The sequence below is a fragment of the Ascaphus truei genome, chromosome 18 (assembly GCF_040206685.1).
Source record: "Ascaphus truei isolate aAscTru1 chromosome 18, aAscTru1.hap1, whole genome shotgun sequence".
Lineage (NCBI taxonomy): Eukaryota > Metazoa > Chordata > Amphibia > Anura > Ascaphidae > Ascaphus > Ascaphus truei.
The window spans coordinates 39,866,284-39,889,094 of NC_134500.1; the positions used below are offsets into that span (position 1 = coordinate 39,866,284).

The 22,811-nt window shown below is 33.7% G+C and overlaps 5 non-coding genes across 5 annotated transcripts; all 5 read right to left on the reverse strand.

The window, feature by feature from the left end:
* Positions 1–1,006: 1,006 nt before the first annotated feature.
* On the reverse strand, positions 1,007–1,079 carry TRNAV-CAC (transfer RNA valine (anticodon CAC)). Its single transcript has one exon. It is a non-coding gene; the product is annotated as a tRNA-Val (tRNA).
* A 287-nt stretch (positions 1,080–1,366) lies between these two features.
* Positions 1,367–1,439, reverse strand: TRNAV-CAC (transfer RNA valine (anticodon CAC)). The gene has a single exon. It is a non-coding gene; the product is annotated as a tRNA-Val (tRNA).
* Positions 1,440–3,882: 2,443 nt separating this feature from the next.
* Positions 3,883–3,955, reverse strand: TRNAV-CAC (transfer RNA valine (anticodon CAC)). Its single transcript has one exon. It is a non-coding gene; the product is annotated as a tRNA-Val (tRNA).
* Positions 3,956–18,415: 14,460 nt separating this feature from the next.
* Positions 18,416–18,488, reverse strand: TRNAV-CAC (transfer RNA valine (anticodon CAC)). Its single transcript has one exon. It is a non-coding gene; the product is annotated as a tRNA-Val (tRNA).
* A 1,281-nt stretch (positions 18,489–19,769) lies between these two features.
* Positions 19,770–19,842, reverse strand: TRNAV-CAC (transfer RNA valine (anticodon CAC)). Its single transcript has one exon. It is a non-coding gene; the product is annotated as a tRNA-Val (tRNA).
* Between the last annotated feature and the right edge of the window lie 2,969 nt (positions 19,843–22,811).

A 22,811-nucleotide genomic window follows, 5' to 3' on the forward strand; every position in this document is an offset into this window, starting at 1 on the left:
TTAAAAATGTTCTCTGAAACAGCTTTTCTGTCCACAAGAAAGCACATCAGATTCATTTGTGTGTGCTCGAAATCTTGCTTAAATTGAGCTTACGTTTTCTGTTTAATAATTTATATTTCAAAAAGTACACTTGAACAAACAAGAATCTTACTCTATTTGGTAAAGAAAAAATTGTATGAAAGGATTCTAAAACCATAACCAATATTTCTGGATTCAAGATTTCTGTTGCCGTCACAATATCTTGTTTGAAAACGTACATTTATGCATAAAAAACCAGACAACTACATAGTTCCACTGTGTTTTGAACAACGGACCTTCTGCAAGTGAAGCAGACGTGATAAACATTACATTATGGAACTCTTAAAAAAAAATTCTGAAACAGCTTTTCAGTCCACAAGAAAGCACATCAGATTCATTTGTGTGTGCTCGAAATCTTGCTTAAATTGTGCTTACGTTTTCTGTTTAATAATATATATTTCAAAAGTACAATTGAACAAACAAGAATCTTACTCTATTTGGTAAAGAAAAAACTGTCTGAAAGGATACTAAAACCATATCCAATATTTCTGGATTCAAGATTTCCGTTGCCGTTACAATATCTTGTTTTCGAAAACGTACATTTATGCATAAAAGACCAGACAACTACATAGTTCCACTGGCTTTTGAACCCAGGACCTTCTGCGGGTTAAGCAGACGTGATAACCACTACACTATGGAACTCTTAAAAATGTTCTCTGAAACAGCTTTTCTGTACACAAGAAAGCACATCAGATTCATTTGTGTGTGCTCGAAATCTTGCTTAAATTGATCTTACGTTTTCTGTTTAATAATATATATTTCAAAAAGTACACTTGAACAAACAAGAATCTTACTCTATTTGGTAAAGAAAAAATTGTATGAAAGATGGTACAACCATAACCCATATTTCTGGATTCAAGATTTCCGTTGCCGTCACAATATCTTGTTTGAATACGTACATTTATGCATAAATGACAAGACAACTACATAGTTCCACTGGGTTTTGAACCCAGGACCTTCTGCGTGTGAAGCAGACATGATAACCACTACACTATGGAACTCTTAAAATTGTTTCCTGAAACAGCTTTTCTGTCCTCAAGAAAGCACATCAGATTCATTTGTGTGTGCTCAAAATCATGCTTAAATTGAGCTAACGTTTTCTGTTTAATAAAATATATTTCAAAAAGTAAACTTGAACAAACGAGAATATTACTCTATTTGGTAAAGAAAAAATTGTCTGAAAGGATACTAAAACCATAACCAATATTTCTGGATTCAAGATTTCTGTTGCCGTCACAATATCTTGTTTGAAAATGTACATTTATGCATAAAAGACAAGACAACTACATAGTTCCACTGGGTTTTGAACCCAGGACCTTCTGCGTGTGAAGCAGACGTGATAACCACTACACTATGGAACTCTTAAAAATGTTTCCTGAAACAGATTTTCTGTCCGCAAGAAAGCACATCAGATTAATTTGTGTGTGCTCGAAACCTTGCTTAAATTGAGCTTACGTTTTCTGTTTAATAATATATTTCAAACAGTACACTTGAACAAAAAAGAATCTTACTCTATTTGGTAAAGAAAAAATTGTCTGAAAGGATACTAAAACCATATCCAATATTTCTGGATTCAAGATTTCCGTTGCCATCACAATATCTTGTTTGAAAACATACATTTATGCATAAAAGACATGACAACTACATAATTCCACTGGGTTTTGAACCCAGAAGCTTCTGCGTGTGAAGCAGATGTGATAACCACTATACTATGGAACTCTTAAAAATGTTTTCTGAAACAGCTTTTCTGTCCTCAAGAAAGCACATCAGATTCATTTGTGTGTGCTCAAAATCATGCTTAAATTGAGCTAACGTTTTCTGTTTAATAAAATATATTTCAAAAAGTAAACTTGAACAAACAAGAATATTACTCTATTTGGTAAAGAAAAAATTGTCTGAAAGGATACTAAAACCATAACCAATATTTCTGGATTCAAGATTTCTGTTGCCGTCACAATATCTTGTTTGAAAACGTACATTTATGCATAAAAGACAAGACAACTACATAGTTCCACTGTGTTTTGAACAACGGATCTTCTGCGTGTTAAGCAGATGTGATAACCACTACACAATGGAACTCTTAAAATTGTTTCCTGAAACAGCTTTTCTGTCCGCAAGAAAGCACATCAGATTAATTTGTGTGTGCTCAAAACCTTGCTTAAATTGAGCTTACGTTTTCTGTTTAATAATATAGTTCAAACAGTACACTTGAACAAAAAAGAATCTTACTCTATTTGGTAAAGAAAAAATTGTCTGAAAGGATACTAAAACCATATCCAATATTTCTGCATTCAAGATTTCCGTTGCCGGTACAATATCTTGTTTTCGAAAACGTACATTTATGCATAAAAGACAAGACAACTACATAGTTCCACTGGGTTTTGAACCCAGGATCTTCTGCGTGTGAAGCAGACGTGATAACCACTACACTATGCAACTCTTAAAAATACTTCCTGAAACAGCTTTTCTGTCCGCAAGAAAGCACATCAGATTCATTTGTGCGTGCTCAAAATCATGCTTAAATTGAGCTAACGTTTTCTGTTTAATAAAATATATCACAAAAAGTAAACTTGAACAAACAAGAATATTACTCTATTTGGTAAAGTTAAAATTGTCTGAAAGGATTCTAAAATCATATCCAATATTTCTGGATTCAAGATTTCCGTTGCCGTCACAATATCTTGTTTGAAAACGTACATTTATGCATAAAAGACCGACAACTGCATAGTTCCACTGTGTTTTGAATAACGGACCTTCTGCGTGTTAAGCAGATGTGATAACCACTACACTATGGAACTCTTAAAATTGTGTCCTGAAACCGCTTTTCTGTCCGCAAAAAAGCACATCAGATTCATTTGTGTGTGCTCGAAACCTTGCTTAAATTGAGCTTAAGTTTTCTGTTTAATAATATATATTTCAAAAAGTGCACTTGAACAAACAAGAATCTTACTCTATTTGGTAAAGAAAAAATTGTATGAAAGATGGTAAAACCATAACTCATATTTCTGGATTCAAGATTTCCGTTGCCGTCACAATATCTTGTTTGAAAACGTACATTTATGCATAAAAGACAAGACAACTACATAGATCCACTGTGTTTTCAACAACAGACCTTCTGCGTGTTAAGCAGATGTGATAACCACTACACTATGGAACTCTTAAAATTGTGTCCTGAAACCGCTTTTCTGTCCGCAAAAAAGCACATCAGATTCATTTGTGTGTGCTCGAAACCTTGCTTAAATTGAGCTTAAGTTTTCTGTTTAATAATATATATTTCAAAAAGTACACTTGAACAAACAAGAATCTTACTCTATTTGGTAAAGAAAAAAATGTCTGAAAGGATACTAAAACCAAATCCAATATTTCTGGATTCAAGATTTCCGTTGCCGTCACAATATCTTGTTTGAAAACGTACATTTATGCATAAAAGACAAGACAACTACATAGTTCCTCTGTGTTTTGAACAACGGATCTTCTGCGTGTTAAGCAGATGTGATAACCACTACACTATGGAACTCTTAAAATTGTTTCCTGAAACAGCTTTTCTGTCCGCAAGAAAGCACATCAGATTCATTTGTGTGTGCTCAAAATCATGCTTAAATTAAGCTAACGTTTTCTGGTTAATAAAATATATTTCAAAAAGTACCCTTGAACAAACAAGAATCTTACTCTATTTGGTAAAGAAAAAATTGTCTGAAAGTATACTAAAACCATATCCAATATTTCTGGATTCAAGATTTCCGTTGCCATCACAATATCTTGTTTGAAAATGTACATTTATGCATAAAAGACAAGACAACTATAGAGTTCCACTGGGTTTTGAACCCAGGACCTTCTGCGTGTGAAGCAGACGTGATAACCACTACACTATGGAACTCTTAAAAATGTTTCCTGAAACAGATTTTCTGTCCGCAAGAAAGCACATCAGATTAATTTGTGTGTGCTCGAAACCTTGCTTAAATTGAGCTTACGTTTTCTGTTTAATAATATATTTCAAACAGTACACTTGAACAAAAAAGAATCTTACTCTATTTGGTAAAGAAAAAATTGTCTGAAAGGATACTAAAACCATATCCAATATTTCTGGATTCAAGATTTCCGTTGCCATCACAATATCTTGTTTGAAAACATACATTTATGCATAAAAGACAAGACAACTACATAATTCCACTGGGTTTTGAACCCAGAAGCTTCTGCGTGTGAAGCAGATGTGATAACCACTATACTATGGAACTCTTAAAATTGTTTCCTGAAACAGCATTTCTGTCCGCAAGAAAGCACATCAGATTCATTTGTGTGTGCTCGAAATCTTGCTTAAATTGAGCTTACATTTTCTGTTTAATAATATATATCTGAAAAATTACACTTGAACAAACAAGAATCTTACTCTATTTGGTAAAGAAAAAATTGTCTGAAAGGATACTAAAACCATAACCCATATTTCTGGATTCAAGATTTCCGTATTCAAGATTTCCGTTGCCGTCACAATATCGTGTTTGTAAACGTACATTTATGCATAAAAGACAAGACAATTACATAGTTCCACTGTGTTTTCAACAACAGACCGCCTGCGTGTTAAGCAGATGTGATAACCACTACACTATGGAACTCTTAAAATTGTTTCCTGAAACAGCTTTTCTGTCCGCAAGAAAGCACATCAGATACATTTGTGAGTGCTCAAAATCATGCTTAAATTGAGCTAACGTTTTCTGTTTAATAAAATATATTTCAAATTGTAAACTTGAACAAACAAGAAACTTACTCTATTTGGTAAAGAAAAAATTGTCTGTAAGGATTCTAAAACCATAACCAATATTTCTGGATTCAAGATTTCTGTTGCCGTCACAATATCTTGTTTGAAAACGTACATTTAAGCATAGAAGACCAGACAACTACATTGTTCCACCGTGTTTTGAACAACGGACCTTCTGCGTGTTAAGCAGATGTGATAACCACTACACTATGGAACTCTTAAAAATGCTTACTGAAACAGGTTTTCTGTTCGCAAGAAAGCACATCAGATTCATTTGCACGAAACCTTGCTTAAATTGAGCTTACGTTTTCTGTTTAATAATATATATTTCAAAAAGTACACTTGAACAAACAAGAATCTCACTATTTTTGGAAAAAGAAAAAATTGTCTGAAAGGATACTAAAACCATAACCAATATTTCTGGATTCAAGATTTCCGTTGCCGTCACAATATCTTGTTTTCGAAAATGTTCATTTATGCATAAAAGACCAGACAACTACATAGTTCCCCTGGGTTTTGAACAACGGACCTTCTGCGTGTTAAGAAGATGTGATAACCACTACACTATGGAACTCTTAAAATTGTGTCCTGAAACAGCTTTTCTGTTCGCAAGAAAGCACATCAGATTCATTTGTGTGTGCTCGAAATCTTGCTTAAATTGAGCTTAAGTTTTCTGTTTAATAATATATATTTCAAAAAGTACACTTGAACAAACAAGAATCTTACTCTATTTGGTAAAGAAAAAATTGTATGAAAGATGGTAAAACCATAACCCATATTTCTGGATTCAAGATTTCCGTTGCCGTCACAATATCTTGTTTGAAAACGTACATTTATGCATAAAAGACAAGACAACTATATAGTTCCACTGGGTTTTGAACAACGGATCTTCTGCGTGTTAAGCAGATGTGATAACAACTACACTATGGAACTCTTAAAATTGTTTCCTGAAACAGCTTTTCTGTCCGCAAGAAAGCACATCAGATTCATTTGTGTGTGCTCGAAATCTTGCTTAAATTGAGCTTACGTTTTCTGTTTAATAATATATTTCAAACAGTACACTTGAACAAAAAAGAATCTTACTCTATTTGGTAAAGAAAAAATTGTCTGAAAGGATACTAAAATCATATCCAATATTTCTGGATTCAAGATTTCCGTTGCCGTCACAATATCTTGTTTGAAAACATACATTTATGCATAAAAGACCGACAACTGCATAGTTCCACTGTGTTTTGAACAACGGACCTTCTGCGTGTTAAGCAGATGTGATAACCACTACACTATGTAACTCTTAAAATTGTGTCCTGAAACAGCTTTTCTGTCCGCAAGAAAGCACATCAGATTTATTTGTGTGTGCTCGAAATCTTGCTTAAATTGAGCTTAAGTTTTCTGTTTAATAATATATATTTCAAAAAGTACACTTGAACAAACAAGAATATTACTCTATTTGGTAAAGAAAAAATTGTATGAAAGATGGTAAAACCATAACCCATATTTCTGGATTCAAGATTTCCGTTGCCGTCACAATATCTTGTTTTCGAAAACGTTCATTTATGCATAAAAGACCAGACAACTACATAGTTCTAGTGTGTTTTGAACAACGGACCTTCTGCGTGTTAAGCAGATGTGATAACCACTACACTATGGAACTCTTAAAATTGTTTCCCGAAAAAGCTTTTCTGTCCGCAAGAAAGCACATCAGATTCATTTGTGTGTGATCAAAATCATGCTTAAATTGAGCTTACGTTTTCTGTTTAATAAAATATATTTCATAAAGTAAAGTTGAACAAACAATAATCTTACTCTATTTGGTAAAGAAAAAATTGTATGAAAGGATTCTAAAACTATAACCAATATTTCTGGATTCAAGATTTCCGTTGCCGTCACAATATCTTGTTTGAAAACGTACATTTATGCATAGAAGACCAGACAACTACATAGTTCCACTGTGTTTTGAACAACGGATCTTCTGCGTGTTAAGCAGATGTGATAACCACTACACTATGGAACTCTTAAAATTGTTTCCTGAAACAGCTTTTTTGTCCGCAAGAAAGCACATCAGATTCATTTGTGTGTGATCAAAATCATGCTTAAATTGAGCTTACGTTTTCTGTTTAATAAAATATATTTCATAAAGTAAAGTTGAACAAACAATAATCTTACTCTATTTGGTAAAGAAAAAATTGTATGAAAGGATTCTAAAACTATAACCAATATTTCTGGATTCAAGATTTCCGTTGCCGTCACAATATCTTGTTTGAAAACGTACATTTATGCATAAAAGACCGACAACTGCATAGTTCCACTGTGTTTTGAACAACGGACCTTCTGCGTGTTAAGCAGACGTGATAACCACTACACTATGGAACTCTTAAAATTGTGTCCTGAAACAGCTTTTCTGTCCGCAAGAAAGCACATCAGATTCATTTGTGTGTGCTCAAAATCATGCTTAAATTAAGCTAACGTTTTCTGTTTAATAAAATATATTTCAAAAAGTACCCTTGAACAAACAAGAATCTTACTCTTACAACAAAAAGAAAAAAAGAAAAGAAGCGCAGACAGTGGGGGTTGTGATTAAACTAAGGTACTTTATTATAAGAACTTGTCCCAAGAAAACATACTCTGGGACAACAATGGTATCAATAGTGAATGGTAATAAAACAAATTATATATATATATATATAATGCTGGTTGAAAAGATATGCGGTAACACTTGGTCAGTTTACAGGAGATTGAAAACGGGAATTGCCCGATATAAAGGTCTTAGTCCTGTAGGTAGTGCACTGCCCGGGCAGGTATTAGTGAAGAGGGGTACCCCAGGGTTGAGACAATGTAGGAAAAGCTCACCCTTTGAATCTTGCAGATCCTTGATGGTCCTGTCTTCCCTCAGATCACAAAATAAATGCTCCGGTGCACGCAGCTTGAATGTGCTGCACCTCGCGATACCACGCAGCCCTCCGGGTGTCCAGGTCTGATGTCACTTCCGGCTGTGACGCACAGACCCTTCCCGGTAGTCTCTGGGCTCCGTCTTACAGCGCTACTTCTCCTGATGGTTGAAAATGACCATGCGGACAGCGCGGCGAGTAATGTTAAATGCTCCTCTCAAACGCACACAATGGCAAGCAAACACTCTATTTGCTCCTCCTCCTACGCGTTTCACCAAAAGGCTTCGTCAGGGATAAAGTTACACCATGCTCCTTCATAATTTATAGCTCAGTTGATTGAAATCATTTAGATGTCCAATTAATGGCTCATTGATTTTGAACTTAAATTCATATAGGTACCACTATTGGTACAGAATGGTGCAAACAGTATATATGGCTGGTTCATGTCACAACAAAAAACAAAAGGAACACACACAAAGTTTATACAAAGTACTTAAAAAACTTAAAAAACTTATAAGTGCATGTTGGTATATTTAAAATAGACATTTGGATTAGATTGATATTAAGATTGATATTTTAACAGTTAATAATACAATAAAATGAACTGAATACATTCCTTAATAATTTAAATAATGGTGGTCACTGTTAGACACCAACATTCAATGGTAAATAAATTTTGGTTTCTCTGATATTATACATTTTCCATTATATATATTTATTAGTTCTCAGTGTTCAGATTTATATATAAGCTGGATTGTTACGACACATTGAAAGTTCAAAATAAATGGACAGAGAAATAATACATAAGGTATATTGCTACATAGATGAAATGAAATAAATCATTCTGGAACAGTTATTTATATAATCTATTATTCTTAAAAATACATAACTTAAGGTTCATACTAAAAAAAAAAAAAAAAAAAAAAAAAAAAATTCTATAAGATAATTAATTTATGTTTAAAAATATACATTTGATATGAAATTTGTTTAAAAATAAAATAAACAATAAAACAAAATATAAAAGTGATGTCAGCTCTGTTGTTTTTCACCTCCATTATTTCTATTCTTATTACTAATTTATTATTTTTATTATTATCTATATTTTCAATTTTTAATCTTATTTTTAATCTTTGAGCTTTCTTGTCATATAAAGGCTATGATTGACAGACATCAAACTAGTGAAAGGCTAAAAGATCCAGTTCTTCGTTCAGACCTACTGGACTCATCGTTTGTAATTTAAATATCCAGTAGGTCTCCTGTTTCCTAAGTTTTAGAAGTCTGTCACCCCTTAGAGTTGTATGGCTGATGTGTTCAATGCCTACAATCGATAAACCTCCTACATCTTTGTTGTGGACCGTTAAAAAGTGACGAGAGACCCCATGTCCAAGAAAACCCCTTAAAATGTTCCTTCTATGCTCAGTGAAGCGTTCCTTTAGGCTTCTCTTCGTCCGGCCTATATAGTATAGGCCGCAGGGACACTTTAGCAAATAGACAACGTATGTTGTATTACAGTTAATGAACTGTTTTATTTTGAATTTCTCTCCCGTGACATTTGATGTATATTCAGTACACTTGTTTTTAATGTGTTTGCAGGTAAGGCAATTTGTACGCCCACACTTATAGCAGCCATTTGGGCATGATGGTAACCACGTTGTTTGTTCAGTTCCTAATGCATTCTGATTGGTTTTGTTTTGTTTTAAAACTGTAGGAGCTAAAACATTCTTAAGGTTTCTTGCTCTTCTAAAAACAATCCCTGGTCTATTTTTTAAAGTCTTACCTATGACCGGGTCATTTAAAATAATACCCCAATGTTTAGTGAGAATCTTCTTAATTTCATTACTGGCCCCAGTGTATTTTGTAATGAATAAACATTCGTCTTTATCTTTATCTTTGTGATCTGCGTTTGGCTGAAAGTCTATTTGATTGGGGAATTCCTTATTGTTATTATTCTTATTAGAATTTTTATTTTCTTGTATTAAGCTCAATCTGTTTTGCCCCTTCACCTTTAAAAGTGCTGCATCTAGTTTGTCTTTGCTATACCCTTTTGCTAAAATTTTTTGGAAAAGTACTTCTGATTGTTCAATAAAATCTGAGTCTTTTGAGCAATTTCTAAAAATTCTTAAAAATTGCCCATAGGGTATGTTGTTGATCCAAGCTTTTGAATGATTGCTTGTCCGCTCTAGATAACTATTGGCATCTACTTGTTTAAAAAATGTTTTAGTTAAAATTTTGTCCCCTTCGCTAAATAAAATTAAATCTAAAAAATTAATGGTGACTGGATGATGCTCATGTGTAAATGTTAAATTCAATTCATTCTTATTTAAATAATTAAAAAATCCTAAAAGTTCTTCTTCTTTTAAAGGTGAAGGGGCAAAACAGATTGAGCTTAATACAAGAAAATAAAAATAAAAATTCTGATAAGAATAATAACAATAAGGAATTCCCCAATCAAATAGACTTTCAGCCAAACGCAGATCACAAAGATAAAGATAAAGACGAATGTTTATTCATTACAAAATACACTGGGGCCAGTAATGAAATTAAGAAGATTCTCACTAAACATTGGGGTATTATTTTAAATGACCCGGTCATAGGTAAGACTTTAAAAAATAGACCAGGGATTGTTTTTAGAAGAGCAAGAAACCTTAAGAATGTTTTAGCTCCTACAGTTTTAAAACAAAACAAAACCAATCAGAATGCATTAGGAACTGAACAAACAACGTGGTTACCATCATGCCCAAATGGCTGCTATAAGTGTGGGCGTACAAATTGCCTTACCTGCAAACACATTAAAAACAAGTGTACTGAATATACATCAAATGTCACGGGAGAGAAATTCAAAATAAAACAGTTCATTAACTGTAATACAACATACGTTGTCTATTTGCTAAAGTGTCCCTGCGGCCTATACTATATAGGCCGGACGAAGAGAAGCCTAAAGGAACGCTTCACTGAGCATAGAAGGAACATTTTAAGGGGTTTTCTTGGACATGGGGTCTCTCGTCACTTTTTAACGGTCCACAACAAAGATGTAGGAGGTTTATCGATTGTAGGCATTGAACACATCAGCCATACAACTCTAAGGGGTGACAGACTTCTAAAACTTAGGAAACAGGAGACCTACTGGATATTTAAATTACAAACGATAAGTCCAGTAGGTCTGAACGAAGAACTGGATCTTTTAGCCTTTCACTAGTTTGATGTCTGTCAATCATAGCCTTTATATGACAAGAAAGCTCAAAGATTAAAAATAAGATTAAAAATTGAAAATATAGATAATAATAAAAATAATAAATTAGTAATAAGAATAGAAATAATGGAGGTGAAAAACAACAGAGCTGACATCACTTTTATATTTTGTTTTATTGTTTATTTTATTTTTAAACAAATTTCATATCAAATGTATATTTTTAAACATAAATTAATTATCTTATAGAATTTTTTTTTTTTTTTTTTTTTTTTTTTTTAGTATGAACCTTAAGTTATGTATTTTTAAGAATAATAGATTATATAAATAACTGTTCCAGAATGATTTATTTCATTTAATCTATGTAGCAATATACCTTATGTATTATTTCTCTGTCCATTTATTTTGAACTTTCAATGTGTCGTAACAATCCAGCTTATATATAAATCTGAACACTGAGAACTAATAAATATATATAATGGAAAATGTATAATATCAGAGAAACCAAAATTTATTTACCATTGAATGTTGGTGTCTAACAGTGACCACCATTATTTAAATTATTAAGGAATGTATTCAGTTCATTTTATTGTATTATTAACTGTTAAAATATCAATCTTAATATCAATCTAATCCAAATGTCTATTTTAAATATACCAACATGCACTTATAAGTTTTTTAAGTTTTTTAAGTACTTTGTATAAACTTTGTGTGTGTTCCTTTTGTTTTTTGTTGTGACATGAACCAGCCATATATACTGTTTGCACCATTCTGTACCAATAGTGGTACCTATATGAATTTAAGTTCAAAATCAATGAGCCATTAATTGGACATCTAAATGATTTCAATCAACTGAGCTATAAATTATGAAGGAGCATGGTGTAACTTTATCCCTGACGAAGCCTTTTGGTGAAACGCGTAGGAGGAGGAGCAAATAGAGTGTTTGCTTGCCATTGTGTGCGTTTGAGAGGAGCATTTAACATTACTCGCCGCGCTGTCCGCATGGTCATTTTCAACCATCAGGAGAAGTAGCGCTGTAAGACGGAGCCCAGAGACTACCGGGAAGGGTCTGTGCGTCACAGCCGGAAGTGACATCAGACCTGGACACCCGGAGGGCTGCGTGGTATCGCGAGGTGCAGCACATTCAAGCTGCGTGCACCGGAGCATTTATTTTGTGATCTGAGGGAAGACAGGACCATCAAGGATCTGCAAGATTCAAAGGGTGAGCTTTTCCTACATTGTCTCAACCCTGGGGTACCCCTCTTCACTAATACCTGCCCGGGCAGTGCACTACCTACAGGACTAAGACCTTTATATCGGGCAATTCCCGTTTTCAATCTCCTGTAAACTGACCAAGTGTTACCGCATATCTTTTCAACCAGCATTATATATATATATATATATAATTTGTTTTATTACCATTCACTATTGATACCATTGTTGTCCCAGAGTATGTTTTCTTGGGACAAGTTCTTATAATAAAGTACCTTAGTTTAATCACAACCCCCACTGTCTGCGCTTCTTTTCTTTTTTTCTTTTTGTTGTAACGGTTATATTAGGGACGGGGGGTTCCCTATTATCAGAAGCTGCACTCACCACTGGGTTGTGATTATTTTACTTTGATTATTATATCTTCATCTATTTTCCACCTTCAATATTAGCAAACACTCACTTGCACCGGACTGGTTCATGACCTTTTTTTTTTTTTTTTTTTTTTTCCTGTTCCATTGCCCATATTCAAACCTAAAACCCATTCGGCGCTTTTACACTTTTTTGTTTTTTCTTGTTGTCAATTCCACACCTCAAGAGCTGCCTTATGGGTTGCTGATTTTGAATATTTGGTTCACTGTTCCAACTGGAACATTATATATTTGTTTTTATAACTGTGATTGTTTAAAGTATTTTTGTATATAAATTTATCTGCCTAGACCCCATTGACCAATGGCGAGCTTCAGATCAGGAAGCGATAGATTGAATAGGAGGAACAAACATCTCATTGGCGAAAAACGCATCAATACAACAACAATTGTAGAAGAAGATGTGTGTGATCTCTCGTCTGAGTTTGTCAGACTAGAGAACCTCCTGAAATTGGAGGCTCGCCATTGGTGGGATGTATATTTCCTCAAAAAATATTTACAAGAGGGTAGGGCCCCGAGAGGCCTAAGGCTTCTAAAAGATCCTACATTTGAAGACCAAGATTTTACAAAATCTTGGAATGAGATTTTAGATGTTAGCACCTTTGCACTGATGAGATTACTCATTACATACAGGGAAAAGGTTTTGGAAAATTTAGCTGAGGAAATAGATCAACTTCAGAGTGAATTAAAATTGTTTAGTGATACAATGGAATTTAATGATTTATCTGAAAATACAGATCTGACACTAGAGAGATTTGAGGAAGAATTAATATCATCTAAAAACAAAAAATTTGAAAGAGATTACATAGATTATTCCACAAATAAACAAAGGAATTGGGCAAAAAAATATGAGAGAAATTAGAAATTTAGACCCAAGAATAAGAATCCTTATCAGACTCGGGCTAGGTCATATCAAACATCCTATGAAAGGGTCAATCTCGCTACTGGAGGATCACAAAAAAAAACCCCAGAATCAGGGAGGAAGTTTGCTGTCCCACAAAAATCTAAAATTAAGGAAAATGAGAAACCCAATCATAGACCCCCAAATATGGATTCGGGAGTACCCAATAGGGGAGGTTACTCAACGCCCAAAGATTTAGGCCAGGATTCATTTAGACCAGCATCAGATACATTTAGAATAAACGAGGTCTCACACATTGAAGGGAATCTAGGAGCAAGACCTAAGACAAGGTCAGGTTTCCTAGAAAGCTTCAGGAATACGCCTAGTGGGTCTTTTTTAGAGAAAGGGAGGAGCGGAAAGAACCGAGAGTATCAAAAGCTGAAACAGAAAAAAGATCCGGTTTTAAAAGAAGCTCGGGAGAAAGAGATGCTACTTCTAGAAAAGAGAAAAAAACAACTAGTACAGACACAGAAAGATCTGAAAAAACTAGAAAAAGAGGTAGCAGAGGGGGCAAGGAGGTTCAAAGAAAGAGACAATATAAATTAGCCAGGGAATCTAAGAAGGGAAGTATTTTCAATTTGTCCAGCTTTCCACTCACTTTAGATCAAAATAGAGTACTAGAGAAGGGCCTCTCTTTTGCCCCAACTAGTGGACCAAATTTATTTGATCTATTCATCGATCTACATAGATTTACAAGAAAGCTAACATTGAAACGCCATTTTCTAAAGAATGGTACTAAGAATGTCCCTATATATGACAGTTCTATGCAAAATAAAGAAAAAGAATGTTTAGCATCAATGGTCGCACTACTTGAGGAAAATGAGGGGCCCTCCGGAACAGATTTATTGTTGAATGAATCTGGGGATCAAAATGTAACGATACATTCCAACTTTAAACCCAGATCTAATTTTAATCCAACACAATCAAAGGGTCCTAATGTAGAGGTATTTTTTGACCTTGTTTTAAAAGATTTGGAGATCCTCTGTGAGCATCCCCCTAAAACAAGATCTAACCTAACACCCATTGAGATTGAAGCAGTTGCTGATTTGAAAAATAACCACAATATCGTTATCCGCCAAGCTGATAAAGGCGGTGGGATAGTGATACAGGACAGAACTGACTATGTGTTGGAGGCCTGTAGAATCTTGGGAGATGGTGAGTCATACGCAAGCCTAAAAACAGATCCACTGATAACTTTCCAAAAAAATCTTATGCACTTATTAAAAGATGGGAAGCAACAAGGTGTACTAAACAAAGCAGAGTTTAAATTCCTTTATGTGGAAAATCCTAGTACACCAATAATGTATCATCTACCAAAGATCCATAAGAGTCTCATCAACCCACCTGGTCGCCCGATTATTTCAGGGATAAATTCTCTCACTTCAAATTTGTCTGAATTTGTGGATTCTTACCTCCAAAAACACGTAAAAAATTTGAAATCATACACGAGGGACACAAAACATATTCTAGATCTTTTGATGAACATGAAATGGGCTGATGACCTCATATGGGTTACTTGTGACGTCACTGCTCTTTACACGAGCATTATCCATGAAAAAGGAATAGAAGCAGTAGACCATTTCCTACAAAAAGACCCCTCTATGAGTAATGAGCAACGTTCGTTCATACTTAAAAGCATTGATTTCATTTTAAAAAATAATTATTTTTTATTTGATAATAAATTTTATATTCAGAAAATAGGAACAGCAATGGGGACAAAATTTGCCCCCAGTTTTGCTAATCTTTTTATGGGCAAATGGGAGATAGAGAACATCTGGCAGAACAATCCTTTTTTTAACAACATCTATTTTTATAAACGATTCATAGATGACCTTTTAATAATATGGAAGGGCACCCAAGAAGAACTTTTAGGATTTTTTAATTATTTAAATAAGAATGAATTGAATTTAACATTTACACATGAGCATCATCCAGTCACCATTAATTTTTTAGATTTAATTTTATTTAGCGAAGGGGACAAAATTTTAACTAAAACATTTTTTAAACAAGTAGATGCCAATAGTTATCTAGAGCGGACAAGCAATCATTCAAAAGCTTGGATCAACAACATACCCTATGGGCAATTTTTAAGAATTTTTAGAAATTGCTCAAAAGACTCAGATTTTATTGAACAATCAGAAGTACTTTTCCAAAAATTTTTAGCAAAAGGGTATAGCAAAGACAAACTAGATGCAGCACTTTTAAAGGTGAAGGGGCAAAACAGATTGAGCTTAATACAAGAAAATAAAAATAAAAATTCTAATAAGAATAATAACAATAAGGAATTCCCCAATCAAATAGACTTTCAGCCAAACGCAGATCACAAAGATAAAGATAAAGACGAATGTTTATTCATTACAAAATACACTGGGGCCAGTAATGAAATTAAGAAGATTCTCACTAAACATTGGGGTATTATTTTAAATGACCCGGTCATAGGTAAGACTTTAAAAAATAGACCAGGGATTGTTTTTAGAAGAGCAAGAAACCTTAAGAATGTTTTAGCTCCTACAGTTTTAAAACAAAACAAAACCAATCAGAATGCATTAGGAACTGAACAAACAACGTGGTTACCATCATGCCCAAATGGCTGCTATAAGTGTGGGCGTACAAATTGCCTTACCTGCAAACACATTAAAAACAAGTGTACTGAATATACATCAAATGTCACGGGAGAGAAATTCAAAATAAAACAGTTCATTAACTGTAATACAACATACGTTGTCTATTTGCTAAAGTGTCCCTGCGGCCTATACTATATAGGCCGGACGAAGAGAAGCCTAAAGGAACGCTTCACTGAGCATAGAAGGAACATTTTAAGGGGTTTTCTTGGACATGGGGTCTCTCGTCACTTTTTAACGGTCCACAACAAAGATGTAGGAGGTTTATCGATTGTAGGCATTGAACACATCAGCCATACAACTCTAAGGGGTGACAGACTTCTAAAACTTAGGAAACAGGAGACCTACTGGATATTTAAATTACAAACGATAAGTCCAGTAGGTCTGAACGAAGAACTGGATCTTTTAGCCTTTCACTAGTTTGATGTCTGTCAATCATAGCCTTTATATGACAAGAAAGCTCAAAGATTAAAAATAAGATTAAAAATTGAAAATATAGATAATAATAAAAATAATAAATTAGTAATAAGAATAGAAATAATGGAGGTGAAAAACAACAGAGCTGACATCACTTTTATATTTTGTTTTATTGTTTATTTTATTTTTAAACAAATTTCATATCAAATGTATATTTTTAAACATAAATTAATTATCTTATAGAATTTTTTTTTTTTTTTTTTTTTTTTTTTTTAGTATGAACCTTAAGTTATGTATTTTTAAGAATAATAGATTATATAAATAACTGTTCCAGAATGATTTATTTCATTTAATCTATGTAGCAATATACCTTATGTATTATTTCTCTGTCCATTTATTTTGAACTTTCAATGTGTCGTAACAATCCAGCTTATATATAAATCTGAACACTGAGAACTAATAAATATATATAATGGAAAATGTATAATATCAGAGAAACCAAAATTTATTTACCATTGAATGTTGGTGTCTAACAGTGACCACCATTATTTAAATTATTAAGGAATGTATTCAGTTCATTTTATTGTATTATTAACTGTTAAAATATCAATCTTAATATCAATCTAATCCAAATGTCTATTTTAAATATACCAACATGCACTTATAAGTTTTTTAAGTTTTTTAAGTACTTTGTATAAACTTTGTGTGTGTTCCTTTTGTTTTTTGTTGTGACATGAACCAGCCATATATACTGTTTGCACCATTCTGTACCAATAGTGGTACCTATATGAATTTAAGTTCAAAATCAATGAGCCATTAATTGGACATCTAAATGATTTCAATCAACTGAGCTATAAATTATGAAGGAGCATGGTGTAACTTTATCCCTGACGAAGCCTTTTGGTGAAACGCGTAGGAGGAGGAGCAAATAGAGTGTTTGCTTGCCATTGTGTGCGTTTGAGAGGAGCATTTAACATTACTCGCCGCGCTGTCCGCATGGTCATTTTCAACCATCAGGAGAAGTAGCGCTGTAAGACGGAGCCCAGAGACTACCGGGAAGGGTCTGTGCGTCACAGCCGGAAGTGACATCAGACCTGGACACCCGGAGGGCTGCGTGGTATCGCGAGGTGCAGCACATTCAAGCTGCGTGCACCGGAGCATTTATTTTGTGATCTGAGGGAAGACAGGACCATCAAGGATCTGCAAGATTCAAAGGGTGAGCTTTTCCTACATTGTCTCAACCCTGGGGTACCCCTCTTCACTAATACCTGCCCGGGCAGTGCACTACCTACAGGACTAAGACCTTTATATCGGGCAATTCCCGTTTTCAATCTCCTGTAAACTGACCAAGTGTTACCGCATATCTTTTCAACCAGCATTATATATATATATATATATAATTTGTTTTATTACCATTCACTATTGATACCATTGTTGTCCCAGAGTATGTTTTCTTGGGACAAGTTCTTATAATAAAGTACCTTAGTTTAATCACAACCCCCACTGTCTGCGCTTCTTTTCTTTTTTTCTTTTTGTTGTAACGGTTATATTAGGGACGGGGGGTTCCCTATTATCAGAAGCTGCACTCACCACTGGGTTGTGATTATTTTACTTTGATTATTATATCTTCATCTATTTTCCACCTTCAATATTAGCAAACACTCACTTGCACCGGACTGGTTCATGACCTTTTTTTTTTTTTTTTTTTTTTGTTTTTTTTTCCTGTTCCATTGCCCATATTCAAACTAAAACCCATTCGGCGCTTTTACACTTTTTTGTTTTTTCTTGTTAAGAATCTTACTCTATTTGGTAAAGAAAAAATTGTCTGAAAGGATACTAAAACCATATCCAATATTTCTGGATTCAAGATTTCCGTTGCCATCACAATATCTTGTATGAAAACGTACATTTATGCATAAAAGACAAGACAACTACATAGTTCCACTGGGTTTTGAACCCAGGATCTTCTGCGTGTGAAGCAGACGTGATAACCACTACACTATGGAACTCTTAAAAATGTTTCCTGAAACAGCTTTTCTGTCCGCAAGAAAGCACATCAGATTCATTTGTGTGTGCTCAAAATCATGCTTAAATTAAGCTAACGTTTTCTGTTTAATAAAATATATTTCAAAAAGTACCCGTGAACAAACAAGAATCTTACTCTATTTGGTAAAGAAAAAATTGTCTGAAAGGATTCTAAAACCATAACCAATATTTCTGTATTCAAGATTTCTGTTGCCGTCACAATATCTTGTTTGAAAACGTACATTTAAGCATAGAAGACCAGACAACTACATAGATCCACTGTGTTTTGAACAACGGACCTTCTGGGTGTTAAGCAGATGTGATAACCACTACACTATGGAACTCTTCCAAAAATTTTCTGAAACAGCTTTTCAGTCTGCAATTAAGCACATCAGATTCATTTGTGTGTGCTTGAAATCTTGCTTAAATTGAGCTTACGTTTTCTGTTTAATAATATATATTTCAAAAAGTACACTTGAACAAACAAGAATCTTACTCTATTTGGTAAAGAAAAAATTGTATGAAAGAATGGTAAAACAATAACCCATATTTCTGGATCCACTGTGTTTTGATCAACGGACCTTCTGCATGTTAAGCAGATGTGATAACCACTACACTATGGTACTCTTAAAAATGCTTCCTGAAACAGCTTTTCTGTCCGCAAGAAAGCATATCAGATTCATTTGCACGAAACCTTGCTTAAATTGAGCTTACGTTTTCTGTTTAATAATATATATTTCAAAAAGTACACTTGAACAAACAAGAATCTTACTATTTTTGGTAAAGAAAAAATTGTCTGAAAGGATACTAAAACCATAACCAATATTTCTGGATTCAAGATTGCCTTCACAATATCTTGTTTTCGAAAACGTTCATTTATGCATAAAAGACCAGACAACTACATAGTTCCACTGGGTTTTGAAACCCATGACTTTCTGCGTGTTAAGCAGACATGATAACCACTACACTATGGAACTCTTATAAATGTTTTCTGAAACAGCTTTTCATTCCGCAAAAAAAGCACATCAGATTAATTTGTGTGTGCTTGAAATCTTGCTTAAATTGAGCTTACGTTTTCTGTTTAATAATATATATTTCAAAAAGTACAATTGAACAAACAAGAATCTTACACTATTTGGTAAAGGAAATATTGTATGAAAGGATTCTAAAACCTTAACCAATATTTCTGGATTCAAGGTTTCCGTTGCTGTCACAATATCTTGTTTGAAAACGTACATTTATGCATGAAAGACAAGACAACTACATAGTTCCACTGGGTTTTGAACCCAGGACCTTCTGCGTGTGAAGCAGACGTGATAACCACTACACTATGGAACTCTTAAAAATGTGTCCTGAATCAGCTTTTCTGTCCGCAAGAAAGCACATCAGATTCATTTGTGTGTGCTCAAAATCATGCTTAAATTGAGCTAACGTTTTCTGTTTAATAAAATATATTTCAAAAAGTAAACTTGAACAAACAAGAATATTACTCTATTTGGTAAAGATAAAATCGTCTGAAAGGATTCTAAAACCATAACCAATATTTCTGGATTCAAGATTTCTGTTGCCGTCACAATATCTTGTTTGAAAACGCACATTTATGCAGAGAAGACCAGACAACTACATAGTTCCACTGTGTTTTGAACAACGGATCTTCTGCGTGTTAAGCAGATGTGATAACCACTACACTATGGAACTCTTAAAATTGTTTCCTGAAACAGCTTTTCTGTCCGCAAGAAAGCACATCAGATTAATTTGTGTGTGCTCGAAACCTTGCTTAAATTGAGCTTACGTTTTCTGTTTAATAATATATTTCAAACAGTACACTTGAACAAAAAAGAATCTTACTATTTTTGGTAAAGAAAAAATTGTCTGAAAGGATACTAAAACCAAAACCAATATTTCTGGATTCAAGATTTCCGTTGCCGTCACAATATCTTGTTTGAAAACGCACATTTATGCATAAAAGACAAGACAGCTACATAATTCAACTGGGTTTTGAACCCAGGACCTTCTGCGTGTGAAGCAGACATGATAACCACTACACTATGGAACTCTTATAAATGTTTTCTGAAACAGCTTTTCATTCCGCAAAAAAAGCACATCAGATTAATTTGTGTGTGCTTGAAATCTTGCTTAAATTGAGCTTACGTTTTCTGTTTAATAATATATATTTCAAAAAGTACAATTGAACAAACAAGAATCTTACTCTATTTGGTAAAGAAAATATTGTATGAAAGGATTCTAAAACCTTAACCAATATTTCTGGATTCAAGATTTCTGTTGCCGTCACATTATCTTGTATGAAAACGTACATTTATGCATAAAAGACAAGACAATTACATAGTTCCAATGTGTTTTGAACAACGGACCTTCTGCGTGTTAAGTAGATGTGATAACCACTACACTATGGAAATCTTAAAAATGTTTTCTGAAACAGCTTTTCTGTCCGGAAGAAAGCACATCAGATTCATTTGTGTGTGCTCGAAATCTTGCTTAAATTGAACTTACGTTTTCTGTTTAATAATATATATTTCAAAAAGTACACTTGAACAAACAAGAATATTACTCTATTTGGTAAAGAAAAAATTGTCTGAAAGGATACTAAAACCATATCCAATATTTCTGGATTCAAGATTTCCGTTGCCATCACAATATCTTGTTTGAAAACGTACATTTATGCATAAATGACAAGACAACTACATAGTTCCACTGGGTTTTGAACCCAGGAACTTCTGCGTGTGAAGCAGACGTGATAACCACTACACTATGGAACTCTTAAAAATGTTTCCTGAAACAGCTTTTCTGTCCGCAAGAAAGCACATCAGATTCATTTGTGTGTGCTCAAAATCATGTTTAAATTGAGCTAACGTTTTCTGTTTAATAAAATATATTTCAAACAGTACACTTGAACAAACAAGAATCTTACTCTATTTGGTAAAGAAAAAATTGTCTGAAAGGATACTAAAACCATATCCAATATTTCTGGATTCAAGATTTCCGTTGCAGTCACAATATCTTGTTTGAAAACGTACATTTATGCATAAAAGACAAGACAACTACATAATTCCACTGGGTTTTGAACCCAGGAGCTTCTGCGTGTGAAGCAGACGTGATAACCACTACACTATGGAACTCTTAAAATTGTTTCCTGAAACAGCTTTTCTGTCTGCAAGAAAGCACATCAAATTCATTTGTGTGAACTCGAAACCTTGCTTAAATTGAGCTTACGTTTTCTGTTTAATAAAATATATTTCAAAAAGTACACTTGAACAAACAAGAATCTTACTCTATTTGGTAAAGAAAAAATTGTATGAAAGAATGCTAAAACCATAACCCATATTTCTGGATTCAAGATTTCCTTTGCCGTCACAATATCTTGTTTGAAAACGTACATATATGCATAAAAGACAAAACAACTACCTAGTTACACTGGGTTTTGAACCCAGGACCTTCTGCGTGTGAAGCAGACGTGATAACCACTACTCTATGGAACTCTTAAAATTGTTTCCTGAAACAGCTTTTCTGTCCGCAAGAAAGCACATCAGATTCATTTGTGTGTGCTCGAAATCTTGCTTAAATTGAACTTACGTTTTCTGTTTAATAATATATATTTCAAAAAGTACACTTGAAGAAACAAGAATCTTACTCTATTTGGTAAAGAAAAAATTGTCTGAAAGGATTCTAAAACCATAACCAATATTTCTGTATTCAAGATTTCTGTTGCCGTCACAATATCTTGTTTGAAAACGTACATTTAAGCATAGAAGACCAGACAACTACATAGATCCACTGTGTTTTGAACAATGGACCTTCTGGGTGTTAAGCAGATGTGATAACCACTACACTATGGAACTCTTCCAAAAATTTTCTGAAACAGCTTTTCAGTCTGCAAAAAAGCACATCAGATTCATTTGTGTGTGCTTGAAATCTTGCTTAAATTGAGCTTACGTTTTCTGTTTAATAATATATATTTCAAAAAGTACACTTGAACAAACAAGAATCTTACTCTATTTGGTAAAGAAAAAATTGTATGAAAGAATGGTAAAACCATAACCCATATTTCTGGATCCATTGTGTTTTGAACAACGGACATTTTGCATGTTAAGCAGATGTGATAACCACTACACTATGGAACTCTTAAAAATGCTTCCTGAAACAGCTTTTCTGTCCGCAAGAAAGCACATCAGATTCATTTGCACGAAACCTTGCTTAAATTGAGCTTACGTTTTCTGTTTAATAATATATATTTCAAAAAGTACACTTGAACAAACAAGAATCTTACAATTTTTGGTAAAAAAAAAATT